The sequence below is a fragment of the Canis aureus genome, chromosome 20 (genome assembly GCF_053574225.1).
Source record: "Canis aureus isolate CA01 chromosome 20, VMU_Caureus_v.1.0, whole genome shotgun sequence".
Taxonomy (NCBI): domain Eukaryota; kingdom Metazoa; phylum Chordata; class Mammalia; order Carnivora; family Canidae; genus Canis; species Canis aureus.
Window position 1 is genome coordinate 6,562,311 of NC_135630.1, and position 25,228 is coordinate 6,587,538.

Genomic DNA, 25,228 nt, shown 5'->3' on the forward strand with positions numbered 1-25,228 from the left:
TAGCTTAACATCCAGAAATTGTTCAAAATAGAATGTTTACATTTTCAACTTAAAAACAAATTTTTATATCCTAAATAAGGCATAATGATCTACTCAATCAAGTATTGTGAACATGGTGATAAGTGTTAAATTAGGCTTTGGGTTGGTATTAACTCCGTGGGATGTTTATTCAAGGTGACCATACGCTGTAGCGGGTTTGGGTAAAATACTAGTTCTTGCTACGTGATGAGAGCTGACAAGGGATAACAGCATAATGGAGGTGAAACGAGCCCGAGATAGGCTCACATAACACGGTTGGTCCTTCTGCATCATAGACTTTTATTCCTTGGGTTTGCACAATGATGCAGTTTATGTCTGATACATTTCATCATCGCTGTGTGAGTTGTGGCCCTTGCTCTGTAGGCTCTACTTCTATTTTTGAAAGTTATTTCAAGCGCTTGTTTGGACACAACAGATCCGATGAGACTACGTTGACCTCCACGTCCGCATTGCAAGGTAGACTCATTGCCCTTGCAGGTGTAATGACACCTCAAGATATCAAGAGATGTGCGGTCTGTTTAGGTGATAAGAGCAAGACACTGTCATCCCCTGTGCGTACAGCAGAGCACGATGCTGAGCTGTGGGTGGGTTGAAAGGAAGATAAGAGAATGAAGTACAGTTTTGTTCAAGGATCAGAATAGAGCTACTAACTCATACGCCTAATGGCAATGACTAATCAAAGTATTTTTTGCAAAGTCTACCTAAATAAAAGCTAACTGTCACAGACTTCCGACTTTTCTACACAGCTTAAATTTATTTTTATTTTTATTATTTTTTATTTTTTTTAAAGATTTTATTTTTTATTCAGGAGAGACACAGAGAGGCAGAGACACAGGCAGAGGGAGAAGCAGGCTCCAGGCTGGGAGTCCCATGCGGTACTCGATCCCGGGTCTCCAGGATCACGCCCTGGGCCGAAGGCAGGCGCTAAACTGTTAAGCCACTGGGGCTGCCCTAAATTTATTTTTATATAAGTTTCTACACAACTTAAATTATTTTTATCTTTTGTGTTTAGGAATCAGTACGTGGTTCACATTTTCTTTAGTAGCAACTGAGCGATTAGATTCATGCTTTCTCCTATCCTGAAACTATTTTTCTAGCACTTAGCTTAAAAGCAACTCTGGTTCCGTCAGGCTAAAAATTTAGATATCTTAAGAAAAGTTGTGATAAGGTGTTTTATTTTCCCACAATTAAGCAATAATTAATTTAAAGCTGATACTGTAGTTTTCAGGCCCCATACTAAGAACCATTTAAAATGGTGACAGATATATGAGAATTTAAGTGGGAAAACTTGTGTCCCATCTGCATTATTGACAAGACTAGAGGAAAGTTTGCTTTGAGTAAAGTGTAATGGTTGAAGAATAACTTTAACAATAAAATTTATTATTATTATTATTATTGCTCTCTCTTTAGCAGATAAAATGATATCTTGGTAATTAATAATAGATTTGCAATCTAAAAATTATTCCTGATAATAAAGTTTAAAAAAAAGAATCAAAATAAGAAAAAAAGGTGGCACTTTTTAAAAAAATAATAACTTTATTTTTTATTGGTGTTCAATTTGCCAACATACAGAATAATGTGGCTCTTTTTGGTGCCCTTACTGAACGACAGATAATCACGGATATTTTGCTCAACAGTATGACGTAATTGGCGAAACATATAAAATGCCCAGCCTCTGGAACCAGGTCATTAGGTTCAAATTTAAATACTGACACGTAAAGTAGACATGGGACTTTGAGGTGCCTCCTCTTCCTTTGCCAACTTCTCTGTCCGGGAAAGGCGGGTAACAGGAGTGCCTACCTCACAGCTGGTTATGTTAGGGGCGGGGTCCCCAAGGCCACCTGCAGGCTCGATGATTTGCTAGAAGAACTCACGGTTTACTACAGTGAGAGTAAACAGGTTATGATCAGCAAAGGGGAGGCAAAGTCCCTCTGCCAACGTCCTGATGTTCCTTTCCAGTGGAATTCCAGTGGATTCCAGTGGAATCCCAGGGGATGAGCTTAATTCTCCCCGGAACGTTGTGTGACAATTCACGTGACGCGTGGTCCACCAGGGAAGAAGCTCAGCCGAATTTTGTCTCTAGGATTTTAATGGGGGCCAGTCATATAGTGTCGTTAGGGGTCCGGCACCGAGCCTGCAGCTCCCAGCGATGAACCTCAGCTCCTGGGGCTTTAGCCTCCCTGCCCCCAAAGCAAAAACAGGTGTTCACCGTAAATGGATCTGGGCAAACTGCAAGAGCATAAGCCAAGGCACCGGGGTCCAAAAATTCTCTTACCAGGCGGGCTATTCCAAGAGCGCAGGGGTTATCTCAGGAACTGGCCGAAGGCTGGTCTTGAAGACAGGCTGTAAGTTGGAATGTGCAGGGGTTGAGTCACGCAGGCTGTTGAGTCGACCGCTGCCTGAGCGTAAGGTATAAGGAGTGAGTGAGCTAATCCACGTAGCCTAGGATACAGTGCCTGGCTCGTGTACGCAGAGGAATAGGGGCGGCTTGGAGTCTTCCTAGCAGGGGAATACAGGCGAGAAGCAGCTACGGCCCCAGGACTTCCGGTGGAGGGTCCTCAGCTCTGGAGTGAGGGGCGTCATGGACATGGGGGATAGTTTAGCTCGGTCTGTTTTACTGAGAGAAGTTCCCAGTGAAACACGTCCTAACGGTGTCCTTTGCCCTCTACAGAGCTCTGAAGTCAGCAAAGGAATAACTGAAGAGCGCGGCTGCGTGGCGAGTGCAAGAGTAAGGCAGGCACGAGAACGACTCTCCGCCATTAACTCATGATATTCATTTAGGTTGAGGATCCTTGAATCCTATAAATCCCTTGGATAAGGGCTACATGAATCCTATAGCCCTTATTATTAGAAAGATGTGTCACAAAGATGCTAGTTTGGCGTCTTCGAATATGTGGGACCCCAGGCTGTAGATGACGGGTGATCACATCCTAAGAGGGATTGACTTCTGTGTATTCACTGAGTTACTTTTGAGAGTTTCAGGTAGGCCAGGCCTTGATAGAAATGTGAAGCGATTAAATAATAATTGTTTATTAAACCGACGCATAGTCGTTAAAAGCTTGTGATACGGCAAACACTCACCTGTGAGGTAGTTGGTGATTTTATGGAACCGAACGAAGCAGGATGGCCCGTCGCTGCCCTGAAGGGGGCCCCCAGTCTTGCGGAGGGGACATGGAATGAATAAGCAAATATCAACCTATGAATAAAAACCGTGATGAGCGCCGTGAAGGGGAATGCGGGCGATATCAGGAGACAAGGGGGGATCTGTTGTGGGCTGGCAACCGGAGGGTGTTTTGGAAAGTAGCACTTAGACTAAGAGCTGCAGTCTGGGGGGAAGTGTCCAGGAAGAGGGAACAGCAGGTAATTGGTAAGAGGATGACATGGCGACAGAGTCACAGTTGTAGAGGGAGACCCCAGACAACGCCGAGTTGGTAATTGGGTAAAGATGCGCACGGGAGCAGGCCCGTCCCACCGGGACCTTCCTGTGCACTGGGGCCTGTGGCCCGGGCCTGCGGGGTGACCTCGCGCCCTTGGCGTTGCCGTGTCACGTCCCTTGGTCTCTTCTCCTGACCCCCGGGATACAGATGCTCCCGGGTCTCCCGCCTGCCCCCCCTTCCTCACTGGCCCAGGCTCCGTGGAGTGTCTCCCCGTCCTACAGACATCTCCACGTGCCCGCCCCCCCTAGCACGAGTTCCAGCACGTGTTCCACGTCAAATGGTCTGGAATCAAGGAATTTTGAGATTTTTCTGAATACTGTCACACTTTCAGGAGCTTTGATGTGAGAGGTTTAGAGACCCTATAATAAGCAGTAAATAAGCAAACAAAGCTCGACGTCTATGTCCACGTACGTGTCGTCGCCTTTATCTGACCTGGTGTTTCCCAAAGCTGGTTTCGTGTTGGAATTAGAAAATGTTTCCAAAGGTTCTCTCTTGCAAATATGAATTTGAAGAGGTTCCTTCGACTTCCTAGGCTGGCCTGCTTTTCGGTAATTTGACTTACTCCTTGGCTGTGCACATCAGATTATGTTGGGTGATTTGCTAATTTACCGAAATCCAGATAATTCAAGCTGGAAGAAACAAATCCGTTTGCTTCAGTGGTTTAGTTTTTTTCAAGCAGAAGATTTTTTCATGACCTGAATTCTATGGTTCATTGCTCCAAATCCCAAGTATACTTTTCATGTGAAAATAATACGGAGTAAGGGCTTCCTAAATAATTCTCATCATCACTATCCATGATGTTTGCTCTCTTAAGTCAGACAAAATAAAGTCATAAAGAAAGTTTGCATCTCAGCTGCTCTGAACCTTATTCCTTTGCATTGAAAATGCTTATTCTCCTTGATTGGTAAAATTCTCATAGTTTGAAAGAATCTTAGTGACGAGAATGACTTGGGGTAGCGCCTCGGGGTGATCTGACTTCATATACTATGTGGAGATTCTCTATTTATGGCAATGAAAGTTTCTTTTTTAAAGATGTTATTTATTTATTCGTGAGAGACACAGAGAGAGGCAGAGACACAGGCAGAGGGAGAAGCAGGCTCCGTGCGGGGAGCCCGACGTGGGACTCGATCCCGGGACCCCGGGGTCATGCCCTGGGCTGAAGGTAGATGCTCGACCACTGAGCCACCCGGGCGCCCCAATAAAAGTCTTGAGAAGCCAGGATATCAGACTTAACTTACACTTACTCCAGAGGACGGGCGCTGAGAAGCATCTGCACGGAAGGGCATCGGCTTTTTTAGATCAATCCAGCGTCTTTCAGTTCCGTTAACTCTTCTTACAACAACAGTAAGAAAAACACATGAACAGTTGCCCAAGATTTCATAACTTAGAAACAAAAAGCCTCGATTCATCCCCAGAAAGACAAGAGACAGCTGTCCTTTAATCGCCATTCTTGCCATTTGCTTTCTCGTAGAGAGGTCTCAAATTTGGAATCTAATTAGAAATCCTAATTGAAGTGGCTAAAGAGAGAGAGAGAGAGATCCACATGAAAGTAGGGATAACAATAGGAAGTGGTGATATCTCAGCCTGATGGAAGGAGCTGGCCTCTGGGGAACAAGTCATCTGGCACGAAACTGAACTTTGCTGTCTTCTCCCTCAGGAGGAATTTTCTCTGCCAAATGACTAGTCTTTGAGTCCTCATCAATTGTAGTTTTTCAGGGTAGAAACAATGGTTAAAACCATAAAGTCTTGAGGCCTGTGTTGAATCCCTGTCCCCTAACTTATTCCCTGCCTGACCTGTGGCACGTTTCCTAGGCATTTGTAATCTCAGTTTACTCACCCCTAAAATGGAACCTTAAAAAATATATATATAAGTAAATAATAATAAATAAATAAATAAATAAATAAATAAATAAATAAATAAAATGGAACCTTAAATCCCACTCAACAGCGTTTCTGTCTTTCCACTTGCACACTGGCCGATACACAGGACGGGTCTAGATTTATCAAGCTCTTGAAAGGGAGAAGAGAAAGAAGTCACGGGAGACAGAAGTAAATTTGAGAAAACACAAAATAATATCCGGCAGTGAATATTACAAATACGAGACATTCAGAAAGTGCTTATTGATTCTGTACCACCGGAGGCAAAGACCCAGTAGCAGACTCCTTGATCCTTCTCCTCGAGCTTTTCCATTTTTCCCCGTAGATCTGTGGGTTCTGGTCTTCGGGTCGCTGCCCCACTGGAAAGCAGAGGGACATATATCATTTCTGAACTACCGCACTGTGCATGCTGTTGGGCACGATAGGTGCTCGCGTAGCCTTTGCTTGATGGGGTGGAGCAGTGAGCCCGCCGGGAGGAGGGCCGGGAGGAGGGCCGGGAGGAGGGCAGCGCACACTGTCCCGGCTCCTGGTTCACAAGCACCCCGTCTGGCCTCCGGAGCGGGGCCTTGCCCTCCTGTGATGATGCACTCAGCGAGAACGCACCGCTTCCTGCTGCCTCTCCCTGGGCTCCGCTCCCATCAGATTAGCCCATTTCCTGTTGCTGATGCATCTCCTACATTGGGAGCTTTTTCTCTTTGCTTTCATGACCTTGATTTTCAATATTTTCTTCTTTCTTTGTCTTTCAGTCTTGCTCTCTTCTTTTACCGCTATTCTCCTCTCGCTTTTATCTATCTGCACATTTTTGTTGTACAAACCTCTCCACGCCCAATTACATATCATGTCTGTTGAAGCAGTCGCAGGAATCTCCTGAGACACTTCTCTTAGCTGTCTGGCTGGCCGGCTGTCTGTCTGTCTGCTTTCAGGCACCGCCCCCGGTTGCCCATCGGTGGGAAGGAACCCGAGAGACGGTGGGAAGGAACCTGAGAGCCAGTGAAAGCTCAGCTCTATATGCCAGTGGCTCTTTTCCTTCCAACCTCTACTCCATCCTGTTTGCTTTTACCAAAAACTCTCCAAAGAAGTGAACCTCCGGCGGAGTTTACCGCTTGCTTCCGTATTGGTGTCCAGGTTACTGATGAGATGAATCAGTTGTCTAAGTCCATTTGGGTTTCTTTTTTTTTTAAGATTTATTATTTGTTTATTTATTTATTTATTTATTTATTTATTTATTTATTTATTTATTTATTATAGACATAGGGAGAGAGAGAGAGGCAGAGATGAATCAGTTGTCCAAGTCCATTTGGGTTTCTTTTTTTTTTTTAAGATTGATTGATTGATTGATTTATGATAGACATAGAGAGAGGCAGAGATGAATCAGTTGTCCAAGTACATTTGGGTTTCTTTTTTTTTTTTTGAAGATTTATTTATTTATTTATTTATTTATTTATTTATTTATTTATGATAGACATAGAGAGAGAGAGAGAGACAGAGATGACTCAGTTGTCCAAGTCCATTTGGGTTTCTTCTTTTGTTTGTTTTTAAAGATTGATTGATTGATTGATTGATTGATGGTAAACATAGAGAGAGAGAGAGAGAGAGAGAGAGAGAGGCAGAGACACAGGCAGAGGGAGAAGCAGGCTCCATGCAGGGAGCCCGACATGGGACTCGATCCTGGGTCTCCAGGATCATGCCCTGGGCCAAAGGCAGGCACCAAACTGCCAAGCCACCCAGGGATCCTCCAATTTGGGTTTCTGAATGTGTCCTTAGTTTTGGTGGCCGCGTCCTCAGAGTCCGGGGTGGGACTCTGCACCCAGTGGTCCATGTGTTCTGATCCTGAGACACCTGCCTGCAAACCTGTCTCCTGTGGAACCTACTCTGGGTATCCCTCCTCATTGATGATTCGGACACACACGTGATACTGAAGGGGCAGCTCTCAGCATCCTCTTCTACTGCTTCCCCACCCCTCACCCCAAACTCAAGAGAGCCCCTATTTAGTGATGCCCATCAGATCAGACTTGAGCTTATCAATTAATTCTTGGTAATTGGACTCTCACTCACTATAAATCAATATTTTTGTTCCCAGTTTCTTCTTCTTAGTCCTTCATAGAACAGATTCTTTTGCTTCCTTTCACAATTCTACATTCCACTTGATTAAGTTCACATTGATTATTGGACAAAGCATCCCACTTCCAAAGCATCTTCCACTTCTCTAGCTGTGTTAGTCATAGTGAATATCGTAAATTAATAATTCTAGTAATATTTATTGACCACTTGCTATCTCTTCTAATCTCTTTCTGTTTCTTTTATATTCACTATTTAAAAATCTACATTCAGTAAAATGCATGCTTTCTGGTGTACAGTTCTAGATTTTTTTTGACAAACACGAACAGTCATATACTTCCCACTACTCACTGTATTAAGATACAGAACATTCACCTGAACATCTTCAGCCTCCTGCCCCTTTATGGTCAGCCTCTTCTGCCCATCGCCAACCATGAGAAATCACCCATCTGTGTTCTGTTTCCATAATTTACATTTTTCAGAATGCCATAGAAATTGAATTATACACTCTGTAGTCCTTTGAATCTGGCTTCTTTCCCTTACTATAATGTGCTTAAGAGTCATTGAAGTTTTGTGGGTATCAATGATATATTGCTTTTTATTACTGAGTAATATTCCATCTTATGGTTGTACTTAAGGTGATTTACCAATTCATCATTTGAAGAAATTTTAGGTTTTTAGAAAATTTTTAGAAAAATCAAAGAAATTTTTAATTTTTAGTTAAAAAAATTAAATATAGGTTTTTGTGTGGCCATAAATTCCATTTCTCTTGGGGAAATAAATAGGAGCAAGATTGCTGGATGATATGGTAGGTGTATGGTTAACTTTTTAAGAAGCTGATAGATTTTTTTTTTTCTAAGTAGACATACTATTTTGCCTTCCTATAATCAATGTATAAGAATCCCCATTGGTTCACATACTTGTCAAAGATTGGCATTGCCAACTTAAAAAATATTTAATTATAGCCATGCTAATACATATATAATAATAACCCATTATGATTTTTATTTATCTTCCTAAGGATCTACAGGGCTAAATATCTGTTAGGGAGAACTTATATCTTAACAATAATAAATTTTTCCATTCATGAACATTTTAAATATCTTCAATAAATAAATAGATAAATATAATAATAAATAATTAAAACAAATAGCATATAAATACAATTTCATTTTATATTGTCTCTTTCATCAGTGTTTTATAGATTATAACATACAGATCCTATACATATTTTGTTTAATTTGTCCCTAAAATTGTTGTTTTTTGATACTATAGTAAATGATATTTTTTTAAACTTCATTTTCTTTTTTTTTTTAATATTTTTATTTATTTATTCATGAGAGACACAGAGACAGAGAGAGGCAGAGACACAGGCACAGGGAGAAGCAGGCTCCATGCAGGGAGCCCAATGCGGGACTCGATCCTGGGACCCCGGGGTCACGTCCTGGGCTGAAGGCGGTGCTAAATCATTGAGCTACCCAGGCTGCCCAATTTTCCCATTTTCATTGTAGTTTATAAGCACTTGATTTTTGTATTTAGACCTGATATTGTGCAACTTTGATAGACTTATTCCTAGCTTTTCTGTAGATATTTTTGACTATTTTCTACATAGACACTCATGTTGGCTGCAAATAGAGACAGCATTAGTTATTCATTTTCAAGCTGTATGTCTTATAATTCTTTTCCTTGAATCACTGTACTAAGACAACCAGTATGAAATTGAAGAGGCAGATAAAAGCAAAAGTCTTAAAAAAGAGAGAGAGTGGAAGTCTTACCTTATTCCTCATCTTAACAGTAAAGTACTGAGTCTTTATAATTCAGTTATCATGATAGCTGTAGGATTTTTGTAGATGCCCATTATTGAGGTAAAGTACTTCTCCTTTATTTATAAATTGCTGAGAGTTTTCTTAATTATATGGATGAGAGTCTTATTTTATGCATATTGAATTTCCTCAAGTACTTTTTTTCTTCATCTTTGGAATGTTTTGCTTTTTTAGTCTTTTGATATAGTGAATTGCATTAATAGATATTTTGATATATGTTAAAGTAGTTTTGCATTCCTGGAAAAAACACTCTGGATGCTGGTTTATCCTGGAACAGACCCTTTTTATATACTATTGATTGTATTTGTTAGAGCCAAGGTTTTGTTGATAATTTTTTAATGTAAGTATATGAGAGATATAGGTACATATTTTTCTTTTCTTATACTGTCTTTGGTTTTGTATCAGGATAATGTGGAGCTCATAAAACGAATTGGGAGGTATTCATTTTCTGTTTTCTCAAAGAGTTTGAGATTAGATTTGAAAGTTTGAATGTAATTTGTTATTATTCTTCCAATTTATAGTACAATTCACCATGAAGACCGTATAGCCTGGAGTTTTATTTTTAGTATTTTAATATGAATTCAACTTCTCTAATAGGTATAGGACTATTCAGGTTATCTATTTCTTCTTGGGTAAATAGTTTTTATTCAAGAAATTATTCAATATCATCTGTTACTTTTTAAAATCTTCATATTGTTCAGAATAGTTCTTTATTATCATTTTAAGGTCAGTGATCCATAATAATGTCTTTTTTTCCCATTCCAATATTGTAATTCATAGCTCCATTTTATCGTGGTCTATCTAGCTAGAGTTTATCAATTTTATTTATCTTTTCAAAGAAACAGATTTTGGTGTCATTGGTTTTCTCAGTTGTTTTAATTTTTACTCATATTGATTTCTGCTTTTGTTTTTATTATTCTCTTCCTTCTAATTCTTTAAGTTTAATGTATTCTTTCTAGTTTCCCAAAACACATTAGATCACAGGCTTAAGACTTTCCTGATATTAGCATTCTATTTTTTTTAAGATTTTATTTATTTATTTATTTATTTATTTATTTATTTATTTATTTATTAGAGACAGAGAGAGAGAGAGAGAGAGGCAGAGGCAGAGGGAGAAGCAGTCCCCATGCAGGAAGCTCAATGTGGGACTCGATCCCAGATCCTGGGATCAGGACCTGAGCCAAAGGCAGACACTCAACTGCTGAGCCATCCAGGCGTCCCTGATATTAGCATTCTAAATTTCTATCAGTACCACTTCAGTTGCATATCATAAATTTTCATATATTTTTTATTTTCAAAATTCAAATTATTTTCTGATTACTTTTGTGACTTTCTCTTTGGACCAGTGGTTAAATAGAAGTATGTTGCCTAATTCTCAAACATTTAAATTTTCCAGATATTTTTCTGTTATTGGATTTTAGCCTAATATCATTATGTTCTGAATACATACTTATATGATCTCAGTAAAAAAAAAAAAACTGTCCCAGCCTTATGGCCTGTGCAAAGAAATGAGGTTGCCTTCAGGTCAAAAGCACAAGGAAAATGGGAAAAGTGAAAAATTCACCCTCATGTGGTTTACTTCTCTATGTTGTAGCTCCTTCTCACAATTTTCCCGTTTTTATTTATTTTTTAAAATCCTCGGGTAGCTTGCTTTTTGTGTTTACTTCTAATCAGTGGAGATAGAGTGTTTTGTTGTATTAATCTTTACTAGAAATGGAATGCCTAAAAACTTTGCAAATATCAATTTATTTAGTATTCTCTACAATTAATTGGGCAAGTATTACCAATTTATAGTGAGGAAACTAAGGGATAGTATGGCTAAGGGGAGTATAGCTAAGGCCCCAAATTGGCAGAGCATCAGCAGTCTGGATCCATAATAGGCTGGCTTGCTTGCTTGCTTTCTTTCTTTCTTTCTTTCTTTTTCTTTTCTTTCTTTCTTTCTTTCTTTCTTTCTTTCTTTCTTTCTTTCCTCTTTCTCTTTCTTTCTTTCTTTCTTTCTTTCTTTCTTTCTTTCTTTCCTCTTTCTTTCTTTTTCTTTCTTTCTTTCTTTCTTTCTTTCTTTCTTTCTTTCTTTCTTTCTTTCCTCTTTCTTTTTCTTTCTTTCTTTCTTTCTTTCTTTCTTTCTTTCTTTCTTTCTTTCTTCTTTCTTTCTTTCTCTCTCTCTCTCTCTTAGATATTTATTTGAGAGAGAGAGAAAGCATGAGTGGGGAGATGGGCAGAAGAAGAGGGAGAGAGAGAATCTAAGCAATGACCCCCTGAGTGTGGAGCTAGACTCAGGGCTCCATCCCAGGACCCTGAGATCCTGACTTAAGCTAAAATCTTGATTAGGATTCTTAATTGACAGAGCTACCCAGGTGCCCCCATAATAGGCTTCCTAACCATATTGCTATACGACCTCTCTCATGACAAATTACGGTAACAGTAAGTGCCATGTGAAAGCGATTCGGGTGTACATACCAGACTAACACGTAGTCAAATTATAGAAAGAAGGCCACAGAAAAATCACAAGAAATAGTCAAACAAAGACACCTTCATCAACTTTCAGACAAAGGATAAAAGATGAAGAGTGTCAGAGTATTTTACTAAAGGGAAAAGAGTCAGGAAATGTTAAGTGCTAAAAGCGTGTGTGTGGGGAGGTTTGGAAATGGGTCAGGGGTCAGAAGCAGGAGGGAGAAAAAGGTGTGGAGGTGGGTGTTATGTTGGTCACTCTATTCAAAGACTGAAATTAGTACTTTGCCAAGGACGGAATATAAAAGGGAATTTTCTGTTTACAGACAACATCCCATATAGTAGATGCTCAGTAAATGCATGTCATATGAATTCGTAATTATGATATTTCCATTCCTTAATTCTTACACGTGGGATCAAAGCAATCCTAGAAGTTGAAGGGCTTCAGCCTGAGATTGGGAAGATGGGACAGGAAGAAGAAAAGTCTATACCTGTTTGATTCAGTATCAGACATAAGTTAATGACGCGTTCTCACGTAAGATTTGAGCTTGAATATCACATCATCTGAGTGGCGAGCCTCAATGTACTGCAGCGGATCACAAAAGATTAACCCACATAACAAAGGGCATTTGTCAAACCGATCCAGGATTTTCTTTAGCTCCATGAGATGCACCAGAGAAATGCGAGATGGATTTGCAGGTGGAATAATGGCTTGAACCTCACTGCTCAACCTCAGCTGTTTCCTAGATCATAGATCTTCTGTCCAGTTCAAGTTCAGTGACTGAATTCTCTCTTTTCTTTCTTTTTTTCATTACATGTGGTTTGCTCTTACTTTCATCGCAGTGCATTCTTGTTGAGTCAAAGTTTTCAGGTAGAGTGTGTGATTTTGTACACATTGGAGAGTAAGGGGCTGCGCACAGTGAAAGACTTGAGACTCATTATCCGTACACAGTAGGTGGTATGGACGAGAAAGCCTGGTTAGGCCGCACTGTGTTCTTTGCAGATGACCTCAGGCACTCTCTGAACCTCCCTGGAGAGCTAAAGTGAAATTATAATAATTACATATATACATTTATTCTTGCCTGTTACAATAAAAAGCAGAAGATAAAATTCTAATTAAATTCATTATCTGTCTTACTTTGAAATTTCAAATTTCAAAAGAAAATAAGCAATCAATCATCAGAAACTCTAGATAATGTAGTCAATACTAATTGGAACCTGAAATGTATCATCATAAGGAATTCAGCCAGTTCTGTGAATTAATAACTTCTGATGTCTACATTAGGAATGTCCCACAGACACAATCAAAGTTTTGGTTTTAGTTTTGCCTGAGCCTGTGGTGCTGAGCTGGCCTTGGGCGTTTGCGTGCGACGGTGGTCACGGGGGTCCGGGCCGCTTGCTCTGCTGACGTGGCGCTTCCTCGGAGTCCTCTTCTTTATTAGCACATGTGAGAAAAGGAATCAACCTCCGGCCAAATTAAAATTCTTTCTGTACATTCGTGCTTCTTAAGATGGGCTTGAAATGGGCTTCCAGCCGTCACTGTATCTGGAACATGCAGTTTGCTGAATAAAGGTATCGGAGGGAGAAACCCGTCATCTTAAATGCAGACAAGCAAGTCCCATCCTTTACTTTTCCGGATCACGGGGAAGGACAGTGAACGTCCCCGAGCATCTAGTGAACTGCTGTGCAACCCTCTCGTGTTATTTCTTTCAACCTTTGCTGGGTGGTAGCAATTTTTTTTAAGTGTTTTTTGGGGCTGGCGACCAGGTTTTACAAGTTTTTGGTAAGAAAGCAACATCCAGTGTGTCACATGAAGTATTTATAGGAAAAAAAAAAGTTTCCGTGAGATTTCTGTCTTTTCTGGAATATCCGGTGAAAGCTCCTTTTCTTTGTATAGCGCCCGGAGCGACACACGCTGGAGAGACGTGGGAAGCTCACGGTAGAGCAGAAGCTCTTCCCTCTAGTCCCCGGCGTGGCCACGAGCCAGCCGGGCCCAGGGTGCTCTGCTGCCTCGTTTCTAGGCCTGGGTGCTCCCGTCCCTCCACGAGACAACCACCGGTTTCTGTTCAAACACTTTCTTATAACGTTTTGAAGAGCGATGATGGTGAGGCGTCTGTGACCAACCTGTTGCTAAGGGATGATGGGGTTCAAAGCAAGCGTGTCTGCGTGTCTTCACTTGGTGATGAATTCTTCGGGATGCTCTCATTTTTCATGATGGACACAGAGCAAAGCCTAACAAATCAGATGGCCGATTGCGCTCCCAGGGCGTCCGAGGGCTTCCTGTTGGGACAGCGGGTCATCGTTAGAAATCTACGGGAATCATGTTGCAGATCTGGCTTGGTTTTGAGTTTGCTGAGCTCAAGGAGCCCTATCGCAGGAGCTGATTGAGCTTTTTGCTTTTACTTTGAATACGGGCGGTTGCGGGGGGCGGGCGGGGACCAACATTGTTCTTACCCTAATTTGAAGCAAAGGAGCAACAGACTGACCTCTGATTTTCAACGAAGCAAAGGAACAGTCCGTCTACCTGCTGCGCTGAGCTCCCTGCATCGCTGCTTTGCGTTCTGTCCTTTGGAACTTCAAGATGTTGCTAGTTTCGACGAGATTTCATTTCATAGTCATTGTGACTCAAGGCGATTTCTCGACTGAGGTTGCAATCTCCAAAAGGGAGCCCGGTGATTCAATGAAGCAAAGGAAGAAAACATTACCCCTTTGTTACTTGACCAGAATGGTGGATCTGGGCAATGGGATATGTTCAGATCATCAGAGTGTATTCTGAAACTTTGATTATTTAACATTTTTATTCTTTTTTTTTATAATAAAATTATTTTTTAAGCATTTTTATTCTTGATTTTTTTTTTCATGGTGGCTTGTCTACTGAAAGCATATCCCTGTCAGGACCAAGTAAAAGTTATAGAGATGAGTGTCTCACCGAGAGAGCATGGTTTACGTAGAAGTGTAAAAATATCTAATGCAATGTTCCGTTTTGCGTTGCTTTGTTTTGTTCTTTCCTGGGGATTCTGGAATTTGGTCATTGAACCCTAGATTGATAAACGTTTTCTATAGATTTCTATCTGTAGGAAAGAAAATAATATAAATAAAATATATGTCTCCTAGACCTTCCTCCTTTCTCTCTATATCTGCCCTAGTATCTTTTTATTTTTTTATTTTATTTTTTTAAGATTTTATTTATTTATTCGTGAGACATAGAGAGAGAGGCAGAGACACAGGCAGAGGGAGAAGCAGGCTCCATGCAGGGAGCCCGATGTGGGACTTGATCCCAGGACTTGGGGTCACGCCCTGGGCCGAGGACGGCCCTAAACCGCTGGGCCACCGGGGCTGCCCTGTATCTTTTTAAAATGATGATAAAAGTCGGAGGATTTTCGTAGGTTAAAACTGAAAGGCGACTCCAGATAGAACAGAGAGAGGACTTTAGAATTAGGAGCTCAAATTCACTTTCTTTTTTCTCCAATTACTAAGTGGAACAAATTGCTTTTTTAACCTCCACCCCCCCTCCCCCCCAGCCCCCATGAGGCTGGAGTTCTACCTTAAATCTGTTCTGAAGATTAACGTGATGCACAGAAGGCGATAACCCAGAGCACGCCCGAAAGCTGCGCTCGGGAAGGGCCCGGAGCACGGAGGCAGCTGGGCTGCTGGTCCCGCCGGGCATCGCCTCCACAGCAGCGGCAGAGGCTCCGACGCGGCATGAGCGGAGCCCCGGCGTGGTCCGTCCGGAAGGGAAGGCGAGTACGGGGCCGGTCACTTGTTTTCTGCCAAGCCCTTTCCCTCCCCGTGTCGCCGCGTATCCCTGTGGTTGGAACCTTGTGTTTTCTCAAGGCCCCGCTCCCGGCGTATCGGGCCACTGCTGGACCCCAGAGGCCACCACCTGTGAGGACCCCGGCACGCTGGCCCGGCCTCCCGTCACCTGCCCTCCGAGGTGCGGCCAGGGCCCGGCTCTGGGCCGGGGAGCAGCGGGGCGCCTCGGCGGGGCCTTGCCAGGAACCAGGCGGCCGGGCCGAGGCCGAGCGAGCACAGGTGCCGGGGGCGGCAGTGAGGACGGTCGGTGGGAAGCGGCCCACAGGCGGCCAGGCCATAGGTGAGTAGAGGGCAGGTGGCTGCCCGGGGCCCCAGGAAGACAACCGGCTCACGGTCGTGGGTTTCCAGCAGGCCTGCGGGGGACGCGGTGGCGCTGAGGGCGAGGAGGACGTTGCCCGCTCCTTCAACAGCAGGCCCCGAAGGTGGGCTCCGGGTCAGCCCGGGCCCCACGGCTCCCGCCCTCATCCTCCTTGTCCCACGGCGGCCTCACCTTGAAGGTCGCGCTGGGGGCAACACGGGCTGACGGTTGGCCATTCGGTTGTCCCCCGACACGGCCGGTTTCCCTGGGCAGCAGGTGGCCCCGAATGCGGAGTCGTTGTCCTGCCCGGCGGTCACGCGCCTCGTGGCGAACAAGGAAGGCCTTGACCTGGAACATATGCCTGATTGTTTTTTTTTTTTTTTTTTTGCCGGGTATAATATAAAATTTGCCAATTTATGCCATTTTCTATTTCCTCAAAAGGAACCTTTCTCCTGAAACCATTTCTTTAATTCTTCTATTACATCCAAACGATATAAATTAGGATAACGCCCGTTACAGGGAACAGGGCCCTGGCTGCAGCACTCGGAACACCAGTACCCTACAGCGGTAGTGGCTCCGAAGCACCCGCACCCATGAGGAAAGAGTCCCCGAAGGTACAGGTCACCCACCGCCCGGGTCACATTTCTGGTTTTACGTCCTCCTGCCATATTGTACTGCGTTTGCTTGGTCCTCGCGAGCGCCGTGTGTCCACACTCCATCGGCGTCTAGTGGGTTGTGAAGTGACTCGGCATTGTGCTTCCTACCCGATTTCTCAAAGCGTCTTGGCTTTAGAAATTTGGGGGCCGCGACGGGGAGGCGAGCAAGTGCAGTAGGTTAGCCCCTGTCACACTGTACCATCGCCGCAATGGAGACTTGCTAGTCCATTTATTTTTGAAATGGGTAGAAATAATCATGTATTCCACGTTTTATATCAAAGCATTGTTTGGGAACCTAAACAAAAGTCACAGGTACATGGTGTCAGGAAGCTTCCAGTACTCCCTGCCCGGACCTTAGGGCGTCGTTAACCAGAGGTACGCTTAGCACCTGGCGACGCCTTGTGTCTCCGTCATCCTGGATGCCCCCGAAACCACAGCCACGTCCGATCCTGTACCCCCGCCCGTCGGGTCACCCTCATTTCGCCGTAGGCTTGGTCATGATTCCATCTTCCCCGGATCTTCTCACTTCTAGAATGTCACATGACATCCATGGGGGCCTCTGCTCCCGTGAAAAGCAATTTCTTTCACCTTCTACCTCTTCAGAAAACATGTCCTTTGTCTCTCTTTCTTCGTGGAAACCTGGCGTTCTGGGGTTTTCTGCTTCCCACTGCCTACCCTGACCTGGACCGGCCCTACGCTACAGATCCTGGGGGCAGGCCTGCTGTCCTCCAAGTAGGCCCCTTCAGCTGCTAGGACCTCATTGCACATTGCTGATATCTGGCCGTGCCACACCTCTACCCCTATGTATCGCGGTCATTGTCCAGATTCCTGCTTTCTTCCAGATTCTTCTATTAGACACAGTCTTCCATTGGCTCCTAGGTCCCGCCTGCTGTCCTCCTGGGAGATTTCAATTTCTCTTCTTCATGCACAATTTTTTTTTCTTGCTGTCCCTGGTGACCAGCAGTACCACCATTTCAGCCATTCAGTTATGCCAGTGGCAGTCCCCTGGACTTCTCGTCACTTCAAACTGAACTATGTTCTCATCTTCCAGCGTGTTACATCTTTCCCTTTAAGCACTTCCAGCCCAACCTAAAAGCTGTTTGGTCATATTCCTATTACTGTATTCTTGCTTTTACTCTTTCCTCCCTGCGTCAGCAGGCAAGACCGCCTCACCACCAACTCAGCTGCCCTTCTTCACGAGACGGCTGCGCGCTGCTGGGGAAAGCCACGCAGCTGGTCAGGCCGAGACCTCTGCAGACCTGTGGCCTCCAGGCCCCGCTGCATGGACCCGAACAACGGCTTCCGCGTGTTCCCTCATCTGGTACTTTTTTAAAGACCAGCCCGAGACTCCACCTGTCTTCACCAACCTCCCACCCAGCCTCCTTCTCATTTCCTCTCAACACACAGCTTTGCCTTTTTTAGTTAATTAAATGTAGAATGAGTACTTAGGGCATATCTAAGGTATAAAGAAAAATATAGACGACGCTCTGTACCTATTACTCAGTTAATAAATAAAACTTTCCCAATACACTTGAAATGCCTTTGTTCCCTTCCTGATCTCGTCCCTCACACTTGTCCTCCCGAACTCCACAATGGCTCTGCTTTTAGTGTTTTTCATGTGTTGTATGTGCCCCTACACAGCATAGAACCCGGGTAACGTTTTACATGTTTTAAGATTTTCTGTAAGTCCCACCGTCCCTTGGTCTTCCTGTCCCTCCTTCCTCTTTCTCTTTTCTTTATACTTCGTGAAGTTAATCAATGTTGATATATTTTGAAATGAAGATCCATTTTGTGTAAAATGAATAGGCTACAATATATTTGCCCATTTTCTTATTGATGGACATGTATCCTGTTGCAATATTTTGTGTAGAAGTTGATTTATTATGAATGTTCCTTTAGTTGTCGTTTGCTATGCACCTTCTAGAGGTTTTCTACACCATACCCTTAGAAGTAGAGTTGCCTTTCAGCTTGTAGCATTGATTTGGGAACTTCTTTTCCAATATAAGCATTTAATACTATAAATTTTCCTTTAAGCACATTTTGATATGTAGCATAGTGATTTCTTCTGATTTAAAAGTACACGTGGGATCCCTGGGTGGCCCCGTGGCTTAGCACCGCCTGCAGCCCAGAGTGTGATCCTGGGGTCCCGGGATCGAGTCCCACATCGAGCTCCCTGCATGGAGCCTGCTTCTCCCTCTGCCTGTGTCTCTGCCTCTCTCTCTCTCTCTCTCTCTCTCTGTCTCTCATGAATAAACACATAAAATCTTTAAAAATTAATTAATTAATTAATTAAATCTTTAAAAAAGTACATGCACACACATTTTTATTTTAGTTTGTTAAAGTTTATTTCACAACCTAGGATATAATTTTAGTAAATATTCCATGTATACTTTGAAACAAAGTGTGTATTCTGTTGTTGTTGGATGAATTGTGTGATAAATGTCAATTAGGTCAAGTTGTTGGTAGTGTTATTTTACTATTTTATATCTTCACTGATTTTTTTGTCTGCTTGTTTCATCCACCATTGCTGAGGGAGGAATGTTGATGTCTTTAGGTATATCATTGTGGATTTGCCTATTTCTCCTCTCAGTTCTTTAAGCTTTTGCTTCATAGATTATGAAGCTCTGTTGTTAGGTGCATTTACCTTTAGGATTGTTATCTTCTTGGTGAATGACTATTTTATCACTATATAATTGTGATATTCTTTATATGAGATCTATTTTATTTGATATTAATATAGTCACTGCAATTTTCTTTTGATTAGTGTTTCCATGATATAACTTTTTCAATCCTTTTACTTTTAATCTATGTCATTATATTTAATTATAGTATGAAGTATATAATCAGGTCATTTTTATCCAAGCTGATCATCTTCTCTGTCTTTTAATTGGTGTGTGTGTGTGTGTGTGGTTTGCATTTAATATGTTTATTAATAGTGGTTTGATCAACATTTTGCTACATGTCTTCTACTTATTCCATCTGTTTTTGTTCTTTACCTCTGCTTTTACATTTATTTTGTATTTTTTGTTATTCTCTTTTACCTTCACTATTGGCTTATTATTTATACTTATTTTTTAAAGTTATTAGTAATTACTCCCAAAATTACCATAATTTTTTAAAAAGATTTTATTTATTTATTCATGAGAGACACAGAGACCGAGAGAGAGAGGCAGAGACCCAGGCAGAGGGAGAAGCAGGCTCCATGCAGGGAGCTCGATGTGGGACTCGATCCCGAGTCTCCAGGATCAGGCCCTGGGCTCAAGGTGGCGCTAAACTGCTGAGCCACCAGGGCTACCCCATAAATTTTTTAATTAATTAGCTTACCTTCAAATATTTTAGTGATGTAATTGTATCCTCTACTTTTATACTTTTAGTGTTAAGGACTGTTTACAACAATAACTCCCCATTCATCCTCATCATTCCTTCTTGATGTTCTGTTTTTCTCTTCTGATGCGCTGTAAGCACATGGTTACTCTTCTTGCTTTAGGCCAGTTAGCAAGCTCTGCAGGTCAAATCCTGAATACTAATTACTTTTACAAATAAAATGCTGTAATAGGACCATGACTCTTTGTTTATGTGCTGTCAACGGTTGCTTTTTTACTACCACAGCAGAGTTGGATGGTTGTGACAGAAACTGAATAGTCCAAAAAACCTAAAATATTTACTCTCTGTCTTTAACAGAAGTATGCCAAACCCTGCCTTAGGCAATTATCTTTTATAGTCACTACAGGTGAGAAAAAGATTAAATTAACATTTGCTTTCCTTTATCCCACTCACAGCATTCTAGTTTTCTTTTGTAGATCTAAGGATGTCTCTTTTACATCACACTTGAAGAGCGTCCTTTAGTATTTCTTTCAGTGCCGGTCTGATGATAATGAACTTGTCAGTTTTTATTTGTCTGGATAAAAACGTTTGTCTCTCTTAATTTTTACAAGTTATTTCTACACTGTATAAAGCTCTGGGTTGATGTTTTTCTTCTTTCAAAACTTCAAGATGTCACATACATACCAATAAGAAGTCCAAAACATCTTCTTATTTTTGTTACTTTATATGTAACTTGCCTTTTTTTTTTCTTTGATTGCCTTAAAATTTTTCTGTTTATCTTCATTTTTCAGTAGCTTGAATATGATATACATAGAAGTTTTTGGTTTGTGATTTGCTTGTTTGTTTATTGGGGTATGTGTGTTTTCTTTTCTTTTCTTTTTTTTTTTTTTTTTTTTTTGTATGTGTGTTTTCCTACTTTAGTATTTCCTGAACTTCTTGGATTGGTGTTTTGATATTTAATACTTTTGGAAAATCTTAGGCCACAATCTCTTCAAACATCTATCTTTTTCCTTCTTCTGAGATTCAACTAACACATATATTTGCTTGATATTGCATCACAGCTTTTGAACGCTTTCATGCATTTTCACTTTTTTTCTTTGTGTTTCAGTTTGGGTAATTTCTATTAGCCTCTCTTCAAATTCACTGATTATTTCCTTGATGGTATCGTATGTACTAATGAGATTGTCAAAGGCATTTTTAATCTCTGTTTTGTGTTTTACATTCCTAGGATTTGTATTTGATTATTTCCAGTAGTTTCTATCTCTGCTAAAAATCTCCATCTGGTCATGGAAGTTGTCACCATTTCTATTAGTGTCCTGAGTATATTCTAATAGTTTCACCATTTGGGCCATATATGAATCTGGTTCTCTTATTGTTTCTTTTATTTCCCTCTTTTTCTGTTGACTATTTTTCTTTGTCTTCATCTTCATCTTTGTCTTTATGTTCATGTTTGTCTTCATCTTCTTCGGGTGGTGTGCGGGAGAGTAGAGTATAAAATAAATAGCACTTGTGCCTGGAAGTGGGTGTTCCTCTCTTTCTACTAAGCCTTTAATTCAAGTCAACCTGGTCAGTAACTGACCCAGGTTTGGGTTTTGTGGTTACTGTAGCTCCCTGCAGTACATCACCAGTTTCAAAGTCCTCTAGCACTCATTTGTACTTAGAGTGGGGTTCAGGTAGCTGGAGACTGTTCCCTACTCTCCACGTAAGGCTTTGCCTCATAGCTTTTTACCTACCAGAGGTTTACTATTCATGCTTTTACGCTCCCCCAGAGGTAGGTTGCTGCTACTAGTTTCCTACTGTTTTGGGGACTGGTAGTTGGGTGGAGACATTCTCTGTTGTGCTATTTCAGCCTTGATCTTAGGCAAACTCTGTCTACCTGGGTCTGGGGTAAGGCTTTCTCGGTGGCCCGTCCTTCTCCTGGTAAAGGAGGAACAGAGGATCTCTAATGGTCTGATGCCAGGAACTTTCCTGTACCTCTCTTAGTTGCAGTGAGCCCTGGCGGCCACAGAGCCTGAAGTGTTCTGTAGGGAGGAGGACCTAAGTGGTGTGGCTCCAGTGACTGCTCTCCTTCCACAGGCCTGAATCCCCAACGGATGCTTTAACCAGAATCCCAGTTTGTTCCCAGTCTTTCTCATGAGCATCTGTTGAGGGAAGAAGAGTCTGTTAGTGGATGCAGACTACCCTTAAGTTTATGGCTTTCAGTGTCTCTGTACTTTCATAGTAGACCATCCTTGACTTTCAGAAAGTTATTAAATATTTTGGCTGAATTTTTATTACCAGCTTATGTGAGGCCTGACATCTCTTCCTCCTGTGGAGGGAAACTGTTCCATGGAGGCACTTGCCTGTTCTTGGACTTCAGGCTAGTTGGCTGCTCTGAGACTTCTGTTCTCAGATTAGTTAAGGAAAAGTTATGATTTTATAGATTCAGCTTTTTCTTGAATTTATACTGGGAGTAATGGTCTTTATATTCTTGTGTATCTTAAACCGAAGCTGAAAATGTCTGTGTTACAGATACATTTCCCTAGTACGTAATTTGTTACCTCACTTTTTATGGTATCTTTTATTTACAGAATTTTTATTTTAATGTACTCAAAATTATTAATATTTCCTTTATGGACTGTGCTTTTGAAGTTAGATCTTTTGTACTCCATAGTTCATAAATATGCTTTTTTCTTGAATGGAAAAAAAATGAGGTCTTTAGGGAGAATATCCTCAAGTTTCTGCCCATACTTTTCAGATCATGCCTCATTTTCTCTTCACCTCCCTCTTCCTCTCATTATGGCAGATTACATCATCTAAATTTTTCCTTGCTCCATCAATCATATTCCTTTCTCCTTAATCTTCAGTTTCTCTTTTTCAGTTATTGTTTTTATTTTCTTTGGATTTATTTCCAAAAGTTGAATTCCTGGATCATATGGTAATTCTATTTTTTTAATTTATTTGAGGATCCTCCATACTGTTTTCCCTTGTGGTTGTACCAGTTTACATTCCCACCAACAGTTCCCATGAGGATTCCCTTTTCTCCACATGGCATCACTTGTTAGCTCTTGTCTCTTTGATGATGGATATTAGTGCTTGCTTTAGCAGCACATATACTAAAATTGATGATGGATATTATAACAGATATGAAGTGATATTGCATTGTGGCTTAAAATTGCATTTCTCTAGTGATGTTAAGCATCTTTTCATTTACCTATTGGCCTTTTATATATCTTCTTTGGAGAAATATCTATTCAGATCCTTTGACCATCTTTAAATTGGGTTATTATCATTTTTTGATGTTGAATTGTATAGGCTTTTTGTATATTTTTGGATATTAAACCCTTATTAGATATTTGGTTCACAAATGTTTTTTTCCTATTCCACAAGCTATCTTTTCACTTGGTTGATGGTTTCTTCTGCTGTGCAGAGGCTTTTTACTTTTATGGAGTCCCACTCATTTATTTCTGCTTCTGTTGCTTATGCTTTAGGTGTCATGTCCAAAATTCCATTACCAGGACCTATGTCAAGGAGCTTTATTCCTATATATTCTTTTGGGAGTTCCATGGTTTTTTACATTAAAGTCTTTAGTCCATTTTAAGTTAAATTTTGTGAGTGATGTAAAATAATGGATGTTTCATTCATTTTTAAAAATATTTATTTATTTGAGAGAGAGAGTAGGGGAAGGGGCAGAGGAAAAGAATATCCAAGCAGACTCCCACTGAGTATGGAGCCCACTGTGGGGCTTGATCTCACAAGCCATGAGATCAGGAGCTGAGCCAAATCCAAGAGTCAGATGCTTCATTGACTGAGCTATCCAGGCACCCCAAGTTTCATTCTTTTACATGTGAATATCCGATTATCCCAGAACTAACTAACTAACTAACTAACTAACTATTTATTTATTTATTTATTTATTTATTTATTTTTATTTTTAAGATGTTAAAGGTCTCTCCTGAAATCTAGACCCATATGTTCAACTCTTTTCCAAAAACAATGTGGTTAGAACTGAACTCATCATCCTTGACTAAAATCCCTCCTCTTTATACTCCAAACAGTTTAGTGGTCCATAATTTACTGGTTTTCATCTGAAATTCCTGTCTTTCATCATCTCAATTCTAAATTGCATCTAATTCCATTACTAGGGCTAGGTAATTTTATTTAATAAATAGCCCTTTACCCTATTTAATAATTTTCTTTGGAATCCAGATGCTTTACTCTAGTCATCTGTTTCTATTTTGACCTAGAACTTCTTTATTATTTCATTTTCCTAGAATATTAAAATGACCTTTATGCAACTTGTTTTCCTTTATAAGTTGCCACCTTTTAGTACATTCTCTACTTTGACAGCCAGTAAACTTTCTAAAAAATAAAATGTAATCAATATACAATAGGTATATTTAATGTGGCTTCTTTGTGCTCTGAGAATTAAGTTTAGTGTCTGTACCTGACTTTTTAAAATATATTTGTTATATGTAAAAATTTAAATCTATTCTTGTGCATGATCTCCAAACAAAAAAATTTTTATTTTTTTATTTTATTTTATTTTTTTTAAATTTTTAAATAGACACAGAAAGGGAACTATGGTACTTAATCATAGGTAGATGCTGTATTTACCACCTAGAAAATGCAGTGGTCGGGATCCCTGGGTGGTGCAGCGGTTTGGCGCCTGCCTTTGGCCCAGGGCGCGATCCTGGAGACCCGGGATCGAATCCCACATCGGGCTCCCGGTGCATGGAGCCTGCTTCTCCCTCTGCCTGTGTCTCTGCCTCTCTCTCTCTCTCTGTGACTATCATAAATAAATAAAAATTAAAAAAAATATATTTAAAAAAAAGAAAATGCAGTGGTCTTCTAGAGTTTTTCTGGTAATATAACTGATTCATTCTGAGGAATGTACCTTGTTAATAGTTGTCAAATATGAAAATTTTCCTCAAATGCAACAAAAGTAGAATGAAAATGAACAGAATCATAACAGGTTGTCATATGATCCATGTCTTATGTATTTGGCTTCATTCTCTGTGAATTTGAAGTTTTCAGTTTTAAATGATGAAATATGCCTAAAATGGCACCATGTTAGTGTTTGTAGGCATCTTCAATCCTTTCCAGTTGCCCAAAAGTGAACACTCACGTACACACAGAGTTGACATTTATTTTACTTATTTTTCACTGTAGTGTGTTGAGCTGTTGTTTTGCTAGGATTTAAGGATTTATCCATATTGTCTTATTCAGGTCTCTTTTTCAACTTTTAAGGTAACCAATCAAAATTAGGGGTTGGGTTTTTGGTAAAGAAGTATAGGGAAGTTAACAAAGTCCTTGTATCCAAGTCCCATATGCATGACAGTCTTTCATAGATGTTACCCCACTAATGCTAATGAATTTGTCATAGGTTCTTGATAGAATACAGTTCCATGAATATGTGTCTGTCCTCATCAGAAAAAAACTTGCAAAAAAATGGAAAACATTATTTTAATGCAG

General features: G+C 40.9%; 1 protein-coding gene across 10 annotated transcripts in view; it reads left to right on the forward strand.

Annotated features, from left to right (window-relative positions):
• The window catches only part of INPP4B (inositol polyphosphate-4-phosphatase type II B), a 711,205-nt gene that overhangs the window by 343,709 nt on the left and 342,268 nt on the right, over positions 1-25,228 (forward strand). For 8 of the 10 annotated variants that reach the window (XM_077860916.1, XM_077860927.1, XM_077860920.1 and 5 more), the window contains exons 1-2: positions 2,058-2,240; positions 2,711-2,767. The exons of 1 other annotated variant lie outside the window; for it this stretch is intronic. The gene's annotated coding sequence lies outside the window, so the exon portion shown is untranslated. Of the gene's footprint in view, positions 1-2,057; positions 2,250-2,710; positions 2,768-25,228 lie in introns of those variants that run through there. One more of the 10 variants, XM_077860914.1, reaches the window with a different exon arrangement.